We start from the raw sequence: 12,794 nt of genomic DNA, 5'->3' as shown, positions 1-12,794 counted from the left end.
GGCAGATGGGATTCTGGATGATTCTGGATGAGACGAACATCCGAGTTGGTGGGTGAGGAAAGCAGAGGTGCTTCCTGATGGGAGTGGGCCTCACCCCATCCGTGAGGTCCTCATGAGAACAGACGGCGGAACTTCCCGCAGGCCACAGGGCTCCCTCTCCCCCGCCTGACCACTTTGAGCTGAGACGTGGGTTCTTTTCTGTCTTACGTGTTAACGGAAACATCAGATCTTGGGTCTAGAGCCTGCCCGCCTCTGGACTGGAACTATACCATTGGCTTCCTGGGTCTGCAGCTTGCCAATTGCAGATCTAGGGATAATCCTCCATCATCACTGGAGCCAATACATTAAACACACACACACACACACACACACACACATTCTATGGGTTCCATGTCTCTGGACAACCCTAACTGACACATGGGTCTCATCCTCTTGAGTCATGGGTAGTAAAATGTAGGTGTGGGCTCAGGGTGGCCATCTTTCCTGCCACGTGAAGACAGTCTCTCAAAGCTGTTCACATTCCTGAGTTAGAAAATATTAGCCCGAGCACATTCACCTCTACAACCTTCATGCTATTGTCAAAGTACCTTGGCATAGACCCGGGTCTCACCATCGTGTCTGGGGAGAAAAGCCAACCACCCGTGGACAGTCACGATCCCCACAGGTGCACATGGCATCACTCCGGTCAGTCTCTGGGGGAACTCCATTTTCCATGAGGGGACCTGGAAAATGCCGTCGTGGGAGACTTTGCCTGGTGACGTTCACGCACAAGTATAAAGCAGACCCTGCTTCCCAGAATGCATTGTTGGGCGGGGGGCCCGCACGCAGGCCTACCTTCCACCTGCAGGAAGAATCTTCTCAACAACCGGGTGATCGGAGCTACCCTCTGATGGGGAAGTATAGCAAGACACAGTGTTTCTGAAAGGTCATGGGCAGCGTGGAGGTGGACGGAAGTTACCACCGTTGTGGCAAAAACGTGTGGCTTCAAGGTTTGGTTCGAGGGGTGAGACGTCAAAGTGTTTCCTCCTACAGAGCCCAGAACGCCACCGTGAGAACTGTGCCCCGTGGGATCAGGGCATCACCGCTTTCAGAAAGAAAAGCTGCCGTTGTCATCCAATTGAGGTGAGCGTGCGTTTCAGTTGGGGACTGCGCTAGAAACACTGGGCGCATCTGAACTTCTCCGCACCAGTTCAGATGGCGCACAGAAGCACTACGCGGCCATCTCACACGCCAGCAAGCCCAACAAGTTGTCCAGACCACGCAGGTGGCAGGCACAGAGGGGGCTGCGAGTGGCGAGCTGTCGGCCCCGCTAGGCGCGCCAAGTCTGTCCCTCGTGCCATGGCATTGGCAGCTAACGCCCGGGGCTGGCGCTCCGGCTACTGCCCAAATGTTAACGGAATTAGGTACTGCTCTCCGAGTCTGACCCTTCACTTACCTCCAGAAAGCAGGGGCTCAGTTTCACTCTGTGTTTTACGGGAAATGGACTCAAACACCCAATTCCGCAGGAATTTCCACAGGAAACCGAGTTCCGATGAAACTGGCACTTCATGAAAGGAAACACCAGCAAGAAAACAGCCACAACGGTTCCAGCCTCCTAGACAAAGACGTGCCTGTGACTTGGTCAGAATCTTGCCACAGAAGGGGGACCCCCAACAGCTCACGTCGTCACTAACCAGGAACGTGTCCCGTGGAGCCCCAAATGGAACGGTAAACCACTGCCTTCGCCCTTCCTCCCTGAGCCGGCAGAGTGCTCCTCACTGCCCACCTGGAGGGGAACCTGCCTCGCCGGCTGGGTCACCCCCCAGGGGAAGGACCAGGCCAGCCCCCCCCCCCCACACACACCAGGATCTGCCCCTGCCGAGAAGATGATGGTCCAGAGGTCCGCATGGCTAATTCTTTCGCCTCCTCAAGAGCAGTGAAAATGACAGCTTCTAGAGACATCTAGCCCGGGGCCCACTTCAGACTTAAAGCCCCCTCTCGCGTACAGACATTCCTCATCACCTGTACCCTGCCCTAAGTTTTCCTGTGGCCTTTACCATGGCCTCACGTGCTACGTACACATATGTATACATGCATATACCACATGCATACACACGCTAACATACATATACATATATCACGTGGTATACACACACTATAAAACCTTTATTATGATTTTATATATACAGTCTTGATTTTGTTTTTTGCTTATTGCCTGTCTCCTGGTGGAATGAAGGCAGGGATATCTTGGCTCGGTTTTACTGCTGGACCCTCAGCCCTCACTTCGGTACCTAAGACAGGAAAAGCATTCAGTACAAATTTGTTGACTGAGCGACCAAATGGACCTTGAGGTGTGTAACCATCTAAGGCAGGAGATGACACCTCACGACGTGCCCTTCCTTCTCATATCCTTGAGTGTTTCCAAACTTCCTGATTAAGAGTTCCGAGGAAATGCATGAAATATTAACAGTGGGACGGTTCCTGGCTGTTGCGGCTAGTGAAGTGACAGGGACAAGTAGACATGTCAGGTGCTCACAGCCGTCAGCCAGCCACCCGCCCACGCCTTCGCTCACAGAGTCAGCGAACGTCGCATCCTCGCTCTGTGCTGGGTCCACCCGGGCTGTGAGTCACACACGGACAGTGCACACAAGTGGGTGTCAGATCCCCAAACATTATACTTAAAAAAATGCATTAGGAAAACAAAGAAACGATGATCTTTTAGTATCATTGTCCTCTCTGTTCATTCTTTACAATGGTCTTCTGAAAATGGCATGATTTTAGTGTCAAAGAGGCTGACTCTCCCTCCTGTGGGGAGCCCTGGGTCCAGGAATATGGCACTGTGAGCCCAGCTCAGTCCCAGGGTCACCGTCCTGTTAGACAAGTCAGCTCACGTGCCTCCGCAGCCCCAGTATCTGTTCCCCATCTGCCACCTCCCAGACACAGGCCTCCATAATGGCACCGATGTACTCGAAGTCCCTTGAAAGAATCCTTCGAGGCAGAATTCGCATGGCCGCGTTGGATGGAGATGCCAAGGAAAGGGAGGAGCCATGACGATCCCCGAGGATCTCTGGCTTGAGCGACAGGAGATGGAGGTCCTGTCCACTAAGAGGGAGGCTTCGGGAGCAGGACTTGGGTGGTTTCTCCCAGGGAAGCAGTGATTGCAGTCTCCAAAACAGGTTCTCACGTCAGCATGGATTCAAATTACTTCACCGAGCAGGTGGTGAGTTCTTAGTATAAAATACCTGCACTGAGTTCCATGTTTTCCCCCCGAGTAATGGGTGGAAATTACCCCCCCACAACACAGCCTGCACTGCTGGTTTTCACAGAAGAAAGAGGAGTGTGGGGGACGGGCCGGTAGTCGCCGAGTCCTGTTTCGCACCTGCCCTGGTTGGGTCTGTTCTTCCTTCCCCGGTGGTACAAACCATGAGGAGCCCCGAGCCACACTTGCACCACCAAAAGGTTAGTTTCTGTGTCATGTGAGCAAAGCTGAGGAAGAACCGGGACACCGTGACGGCATAAAAGTCCCCAGAGGAATGGAAGTGGAGGGGTGCCTGGACGGGTCCGTCGGTGGAGTGTCCGACTCTCGACTTCGGCTCAGGTCGTGATCTCATGGCTTGTGAGCTTGAGCCCCGCATCAGGCTCCGTGCTGACAGCACAGAGCTGCTTGGGATTCTCTCCCTGACTCTCTCTGCCCCCCCCCCCGCCCCAAATAAATAAGTAAACATTTCTACATGAGCAAAAAGAAACGCGAGTGGCCGGCAAGGATCCTTGTACGGGAACAGTTCACGTGACTTATTTCATCAAGCACCCTGCAGACGGCTGGCCAGAGCCCTGGAGGTATTTGCTAAGCCCGGAAGTGCAGCAGGCCAGTTCTGCCAGCAGAATTGCAGGAAGGGCAATGCATGTGTGTCCTGTGTGCACGCGTGCTTATTAGTGCGTGTCCGGCGTGCGCTGTGTGTGCGGTCGCACATGGCGAGGAGGGTGAGGGACGGGGGACAACGGGGACCTGGCGCCGTCCGGCCCCAGAGCAGCCGGCTCACAGGTGGAGCCTCTCCCGGCTCCAGCCCTTGGCCGCGGGCCGCGGGCCGCACACCTGCGTGTGGAGGCGAGCGGGCGTCAGCGGGCCGCAGGCCTTGGTGACGCACAGATGGACTCACAGGTGGGAATCGGCACAACACTTGGCAAAACAAGCGTAAAAGGAGGCGTCAGGCCGAGTCGTGGGCGGCGGGAGCGAACCAGAGATGGAAACGTGGGGCGCCTCGGGCCCGGGGACCGCGTTCTCCCGGCCGGTCTGCGACACCACGCGCTGCCCGGCCCCCCGGACCCCGGAGGCCGGGCCACAATGTCTGCTCCCCCCAGACATCCCACCCCCCCCCCCCCACCGCCCCTTCCGCTGTCCCATGGCTGGATCTCTACTCCCTTTGGACTCTCCTTGCAACCTTTAACCTTCTCCCTCCCCAAACCCACCTGTTCCAGGACAGGCCTGGCGCCCCCCACTCCCGCCACCGAAAGCCGGGCCGTGAGGGGACTCTGTGTGCCTCCCACCTGGGGTCTCTCGCTACCGCCTGCATGCTTCCCAGGTGTCTGCCGGGGACCCTCCTGTCTCTCCGCACGGTCACATAGGGAATGTTCAGTCTCGAAGTGTTTCCACGGCCCCTCAGCCCCTCGCAGCCCAGTGCTGAGCCCGTGTTGCTGTGGAGCATGTGGGAAGATGTCCATTCTTCACTCGAGTCCCCTTGTGCTCGACCGGAGAGCCCACTCCCAAGGGCAGGTTGTGTCTGGAGCCTTGCTGACCTCGCCTCTGGGGCCGGCCCTGCCCGCGGGTCCCGGGGGCCTGGGCCCAGGGGCGGCCCGTCACCCCACCCGGGCCTGTAAAAGGGCTTGTCTGCACCTGTCCCTGAGGCACGAGCCACACGGATGAACAGCCGTCTGCATAGGCGCTTTGTGCTGGAAAAAGCCGTGTCCACAGACAGGCAATAATCCCAACGGAGCGAGAACCCAGGTCCTAGATGGCTGTGAGACAGGAGGCCTGGTGGGATTTCAGGAGGAGTCAGGGTGAGGCTCCCCCACCTTCGACAGACACCATGTAGAGGAACCCCCCAGGGAGGAGGCTCCCACAGGAGGGGGTCTCACTTCCCATCATGTCAGCAGCCAGAAGCAGGGCTGCGGACAGAACCGTGGGGCGATTTCTGCAGGACGTGGGGAATGTGAGGAGATGAAGCTCGAGGGAGGTGCTCACTAAGACCAGAGTGGGTGATCCACGAGGGCGGGGGGATCCTCTGCTCTGGGGTGAGATGGGGGCCAGGACGCACGGGATCCACGACCCAGCCACCTCGGGTGCCCAGAGCACAGGAGCCGCTAAGACCCAAAGTGACAGCCGCAGAGCAGAGCCTGAACATCAGCGACCCCACTTCTCCGCTCCTGGCGCCCCTGTCCTGTGGGTCCCAAACTGGGGAAGCAGCAAAGTTGGGGGAGGGGCAAGGACAGAGGAACTGGGGGCTCTGAGTGCGGCTCTTCAGTCATGTGTGTGAGAAAGGCAGCGTTATGGGCTGACCTCTGTCCCCCAACAGTCATATGTTGCACCCTGACCTCAGGACCTCAGAATGCAACTATATTTGAAGATGGGTCTCTAAAGATCTGATAAAGTGAAAATGAGGTCAGGAGGGTGGCCCTGATTCAGTGTTACCAGTATCCTTATAAGAAGAGAAGGTTGAGAGGCGCCTGGGTGGCTCAGTCAGTTAAGTGTCGGACATCAACTCGGGTCATGATCTCACGGTTCGTGGGTTTGAGCCCCGCGTCGGGCTCTGTGCTGACAGCTCGGAGCCTGGAGCCTGCTTCGGAGTCTGTGTCTCCCTCTCTCTCTGCCCCTCCCCACTCACATTCTGTCTCTCAAAACTAAATAAGCATTAAAAAAGAAGAAGACCACTGAGACACAGACAGGGGCGACCATGTGAGGACACGGGGACAAGACAGCATCCAGGGAGAGAGGCCCCAGGAGGACCCAACCCTACCCACACCTTGATCTCAGACTCCCAGGCTCCGGAAGTCTGGCCTCCCCGTGCAAGCACCTGGGGCTGGGACACCGAGCATGGGCACCTGTCCCCGCACCAGTGCCCACATTCGTGCTACCACAGGCTCTCACCTTGCGGCCTCCCACCCCACCCAGGCTAGCTTGCTTGTGAAGGAAAGTGAGCTCGACTGGAAATTCTCAGTCGGTGTGGTGAAGGAGATTTCAGAGAGGGCCATGAGCCTCTCAGGAATGTTCCTTAGGTCTAAGGACGGGTCTACATGACCCTGTTTTCTCAAGACAGGTGTGTCTTATTCCTGTGGCCCCGGCACGATGGTTACTAGTGTCTCCTTTCAGGTTCCCATCCTGGTTTGAATAATGAATTATTTGGTGAATTTATTCTACATACTTTTGCCTGCGGGTGCTTCTGAGGGTCAGGTTACTAAGTGGATAATAAAAACACTCTACTCACTCACCGAATGCCAACACTCAGTCTCCTTCAAGCGGGTGAGGGAATGTGGTATGTAATGTCAACCACACACTTAGAAATTATTCTTTCTAACATCCCATCAGGCCTATTATTGCCACTGAGGTTCACACAAATCCTCTATGGCTGAAAAGGCAAATCCCTGTTTCTAGAAGAAGATTCCTGAACGAGAAGATAGGTTCCCTCAAAGGTCTTTGGGGTCATAGGTCACACAGTAGCAGGGTCCGCATGGAATTTTTGTCTTTCCCACACTTCTGGCAGAGTTAACATTAATTCTTCTTCTTTAGGGGGTGTGCAGGAGGCAGAGGGAATGAATTAATGTTTTCTCTTTCTGTTGGTTTGGTTGGTTTGGTTAGCTATTTGAAAATAAATGATGGGGAACCAAAGACAGCAGATCTCACCCTGATAGACTCAAAGGTGGGAAGACAACTTCTCTTCTTTTCCTCCTAAAAAAGAAAGGAAGAAGAAAAGTCACATTTCTCTAAAGCATAAGCCCAGACACCTCTGGGCTTCGCCTCTTTCCTCACCCTCAGTTTTACTTCTTGATGACATATGGACCATTTTCCTGTACCTTGTTCCAATATTATAACAAAATATTGTAGACTAGGTGATGTATAAACAACAGAAACATACTTCTCAGAGTTCTGGAGGCCGGGAGGCCCAAGATAAACACACCAGCAGGTTCAATGTCTGATGAAGACCCACGTCCTGGTTCAGGAAGGCCCACACCTTCCCGCTGTGTCCTCATGTTAGGAGCAAGGGAGTTTTCTCGGTCCTCAATAATAAGGACATTGATTCTACTTATGAGGGCTCTGCTCTTACAACCTAATCACTTCCCAAAGGGCCTGCCTCAAAATACCATCACATCAAGTATTAGGTTTTCAACACATGAGTTCTGGGGGGACACAAACATTCAGTTGTTAGCCTCTGTGACGAATCATATTGGAGAGCTGAAAACCATTAAAAATTCCATCCTGGGGGCACCTGGGTGGCCCAGTCAGTTAAGCGTCTGACTCTTGATTTTGGCTCAGGTCGTGATCCCAGGGTCGTGAGATCAAGCCCCATGTGGGGCTCTGTACTGACAGTGTGGAGCCTGCTTGGGGTTCTCCCTCTCTCTCTCTGCCTCTCTCTCTCTCTGCCCCTCCCCTGCACTCTCTCTCTCTCTCTCTCTCTGCCCCTCCCCTGCACACACACACACACACACACACACGTACACACTCTCTCTCTCTCAAAATAAATAAACATTTAAAGAAAGATGCCATCTTGCCACTGTCCCTTTGCCACTTCAAACTTCAGAAAGAGGAATAAGGTCAGGTGCATATTAACTCTGAGTTAAAGTGGTCCTGAATAAAGCGGTAGAGATGGGATAGTAGGCACAGGATGCTGATATGCTCTACCTTACAAGGCAGTAAAGCCAGGAGAGCACAACAGATGTGTCACTTTCATGATGAATGGCCCACGAACACTCAAACGTGTAGCCAGCTGTCATGACACATGGCCTTTGGCAATCGTGATTAATAATTACTTGAAGGAAAGCAGTTTTCAGAATGAGAAACATAATGTTCTAATGAAGTACCTGGTACCTATGAGCTTAACTAGAAACTGAACAACAAGGCTGTCCAGAAATGGGTGGGAAATCTTCAAGAGCAACAAACGGAAGGGAGAAGATAATGTGACCATGTCAACGGAAGTGGCCGAGTCCAACTTACAGCCACAAGGTGTATTATGTGCAAATTATAACAGCTTTATGGGGGTGTAATTTAACCTCATCTTAAGCACCACAAGTGTGCAATCCAATAATTTTTAGTAAATTTGTAGAGTTGAGACATCATTACTACAGTTCAGCTTAAGAACATTTCCATCATCCCTCAAAACGTCCTGTGAGTGTATTTGCAGCCAATCAATACTTGCATCCCCATAACCATCAACCTGCACTCTGGCTCTGTAAATTTACATTTAATAAGGAGCCTTTGTGCCTGGCTTCCTTCAGTTGGCATAATGTTTTTGAGGTCATTCAATGTTGTATAATGTATCAGTAGTTTATTCCTGTTTCGTGCCAAATAGCATTCAACTGTCTGACTATACCAAACTCTGAATTCACCAGTTGATAGACACTTCAGTTGTTTCTGGTTTGGCGCTATCGTGAATAATGCTGCTAAGAACATTCATTTACGTGAGTCTTTGAGAAGACATACGTTTTCATTTCCCTTGAGTAAATTCCCAGGAGTCTAATGGGAATTTCAGTGGGTGTGAGGTGGTTTTAATTTCATTTCCCTAATGATGAGTCACGTTCAGCACCTTTCCATGTGCTTATTAGTCATTTATGTGTCTTCTTTGGAGAAATGACTACACAAGTCTTTTGCCCATTTTTAAATTGGGTTGTTTGCTGCTATAATTGAGTTGTAAGTGTTCTTTATATATGATGCATGGCAGTCCTTTATCAGAGCTGTGATTTGCAAATGTGTTCTCGCAGTCTGTGACTTGTATTTTAACTTTCTTAATGGCGTGTGTTGAAGTACAAAGTATAAAAATCTTTAAAAAATTAATTTTTCAAATTTAAGAACACTTACCAGCTGTTATGAATCACTATGGTGTCTCACTGCCCTAAGTTTGGTTCCTTAGCTTTTTCTTTACCAAAGTATACAATTTCCTCTATCGAATTCCTTCCAGTTAAGAATGACAGGTGGTTTCTGTTTTTCCAGCTAACATGCCTATGTTAGCCTGGCATAACAGACCCTGATTAACATGCCTATGAAATTCTAATACTTTATTTGCTTATAATAATGGATCTTTCTCTGTCAGAATTGATCTCTCCAGTCCCTTACCCCTTCCACCTACCTCATCCCAGGCCCCCCACACCCTCTGCCAAGCAAACTTTTATTCATTATTTAGATTTCAGACCAAAGGTCATTTCTCTCCTATGTCTTTTCTGATGCTCAGTCTAAGTCAGATTTCTTACTCTTCCACAAACGAAAGCTCCACGAGAGGACTCATGACATTTCCCCATCACTCAGCACAATGCCTGGCACACGGAAGCATGAATAGGTTTGAATGCACGAATATGGCAACAGTTCAGTGAGTCTTTCAACCCAGTATTCAAGAACCCATGGGTTTAAGAACCCATAAGATTTCAGAAAATCAGAATGAGGGAGAGAAGTATGGAGACAAGAAGAGCTGTGTAATTCTCCTTAACCAAGTAAAAGGAACCCCTTCCAGGGCCAGACTGTTCTCATGCTAATTGATTAATAGCTTCTGGATGCCCTGGATGACAGACGTCTTGAAGGACCTGGGACTCTCGAAATCAGAAGAGAGAAGCCCCTCAAGGGCATGACAGTGAGCCTCGCTTCCACTGTGGACGGAAGGAGACATGAAAGAGGCTATCCGGTGGCAGGCACGTCAGCGAACAAAGCCGAACAAAGATCAACAAAGATGTCTGCCCTTTTGAGTTGTCCCCCTGCTACTGGGAATAGGCCTCTGTTATGGGCTGAATGCATGTCTCCACCAGATTCATGGGTGGAAGCCTTACCCTAGTGTGGCTGTATTTGGAGTCAGGAAGCGATTAAGATTAAATGAGGTCATGAGGGTGGGGCTCTGAACTGAAAAGGTTAGTATCTCTCTAAGAAAAGACACCAGAGAGTGAGCTCTCCCCCTGCCCACTCCTGTGTGCACACTGAATGAAGAAAGGGCATGTGAGGATGAAAAGAACGTGGCTGTCTCCAGGCTGAAAAAGAGCTCTCACCGGAAACCGAATCAGCCAGAACTTTGATCTTGGACTTGTAGCCTCCAGAACTGTGAGAAATTTCTGCTGCTTAAGCTGCCCAGCTTTATGGTATTTTAGGGCAGCCGAAGTTGACTGATACTGCCTCCCTTTCCCCCAACCTTCAGTAAATTCTATTATAGACAGTGCTTGCATTCAGTGATGGAGGAAGCTCGTGTCTTTGCTTGAGTGACAAAGTGAGGAGGAAAAAATAGCATCCTGCAGAAGAATGCTGACAGCGGCTTCCTGAATAAGCCCCGGGTCCTGGGCAAAGTACTTTATACACTTCAACGGGGTGAATTCTCACAAGAGATAGGATCAGGAACCAAGGCACAGAGGGACCGATTGTTCACCCAAAGTCGCACAGTTAATCTGCTGTAGAGCTGAGGTCCAAACTCAGGCAGCCCAGTTCCAGAGCCCCCGTCCCATGATGTCACAATGACTCTCAGAAGGAGAGGATCAGAAGGACACAGGTCAGGGGAGCAGGACTCAGGAGCTTGAGATGACCAGGGCCTTAGTCCATCGAATTCTGACCCTCCCATTTGCTGAGACAGATGTGGCAGGAGGGGGAGAGGAAGTGTCAGCTTCAGAGTGTATTAAATGTCTGTTCTGTTGTCTCTGTGGCCATCCTGCAGCCACCTCATGTCCCGCAGCATGCTGGGGCAGTACATGCAGACCGACCACATGGGAACGAGCAAAGGCCACTCACTCAGAGATTGCGTTAGCAAGGGGGTCAGCCACACCCCTTGTGCTTGGCAGAGACTCAAATGCAGAGAGAGGGGTGGGACAGCCTCATGGTGGGGAAAAGGAAGGCTCAGGTGTGCCTCCTCTCTGTTGACATGGAGAAGCCGGGGCTAGGCTAACTAGAAACGGGGCATCCCATATGATTAGTGAGGGGTGCATACCTGGTTTTCTCTCTTTCGTCTTAAGTTGGAAGTGGGAACGAAAATTAGAGAAGCTGGCCGTTAGTAATCAGGTTCTGCCCATTTGGAACCAATTGTTACAGGGGTTCTTCTGGGGGCGTCCCAAACTGATTGCTAGAGATGGCACTCTGGCTTCCTATGAGTCTGACTCCTAGGTGGTAGGCTGGTTTTCTGGGCTGGCCACTGCAGATGACAAGTTGGTTTCCTGGCTGGCCGCTGAAGATTGTGGGTCAGGGTTCTAATTTTATATGTAGTCTGGCCATCGTCCATTTGTATTCAGTCTCTCAATGCTAAAGGAAAGCTTTGTCATTGGAGACATTGTTTTCATCCAACTTCTTTTGCTTTGGGAGGGAAAGTTCTCCTTAAATCCGTAGTTTTCAGCCAACACTGCGCATTAGGATCGCCCCGGGAGGTGAGAGAAAACACCAATCCCCAGGGCCCACCCCAGGCTGATGAAATCAGAATCTCTGGGTAGGGCTCAGACTTCAGTAGGTTCCCAAACATCTCAGGTGATTCTAATTTACAGCCGGGAGTAAGAACGACTCACTCTGAGGGTCAGAGACAGAAGCTGAGCTAGAAAAGAGTCTCTCAAATGTTCATGTGCAAACCACTTGGGGATTTTGTTTGAAAGGCTGATTCTAATGAAGGAGGGAACTTTGATTCTGCATTTCTAACAAGCTCCCCGGTGATGCTACTTCTGTTGGTCCTCTGGCCACTTTATGTAGCAAGCGATCAGCATTAGGCTCAAAGAAGGAATAATTAAAACTGTGGATGGATCTCCACACTCTCCAGAACAGTCTACTTAGAGCTGCTGTTACCAGTGAGATATAGAGACCTCAGCAGTGGGGCCTCTGTAGATCTGAGTTCCGCCTTTGGAGAAATAAAAAAACCATGTGCCGTCTTGAGTGAGTTAACATCCATGTTTCAAGCTTGAGCTTCCTGATCTACTATATAAATGGCTTGCAACGGATAATCTTTATAGAATAAAAATAATGGTAATTAACATTTTAATGCTTGCTAGGTGCACACAATGTGCTAGGGTTTTCCTAGGAGAATTATTTAGGATAACAAATGTAACCTTGGTAGGGTTCCCACATTAACTACCGGATACCCAGTTAAAGTTCCATTTCAGATCAACAACAATCCATGTTTCATTTCATTATGCCACAGGCAGTATTCGGGACACGCCTTAACAGGTACCTTTCATGTTCGTCTATTAAAGCGAGCTGCTCAGAGACGTCTTCTACCCATTTTACAGATGAGGAGCCTGATTCTAAGATCACCCAGCCAATCAGTGGAGGAGTTGGTTCTGGAAGACAGACAGGCTCCCTCTGAAGCCCAGACTCTGCTGCTATGTCCATTCCCTTTGATTGCTGAAACTGGTTGAGGCTCAGTCACATGACCACGGGACAGGGGACATCAGTAAGCGGAGGAAAACAGGGATATCATTGCCCACCAGAAGGCATTGCTGTGCAGGTTTGTTTTCTTCTGGAATTTGCTCATCAGCCTTTTGTGGTTTGTAGTGGGTCCACCTCAGGTCAACCTGCTTTCTCGGCAATGCCTTGGATGGGCCTCTTTTCTGTCTCAATCGGGAGAAGAGTGGTTCATCTCTAGTCCTTCGCCGGCAGCTTCTGACGCAGC

Source organism: Prionailurus viverrinus, chromosome A2, assembly GCF_022837055.1.
Source record: "Prionailurus viverrinus isolate Anna chromosome A2, UM_Priviv_1.0, whole genome shotgun sequence".
NCBI lineage: Eukaryota > Metazoa > Chordata > Mammalia > Carnivora > Felidae > Prionailurus > Prionailurus viverrinus.
The sequence above is the reverse complement of the archived record's forward strand: the minus strand, read 5'-3'. Positions refer to the sequence as shown.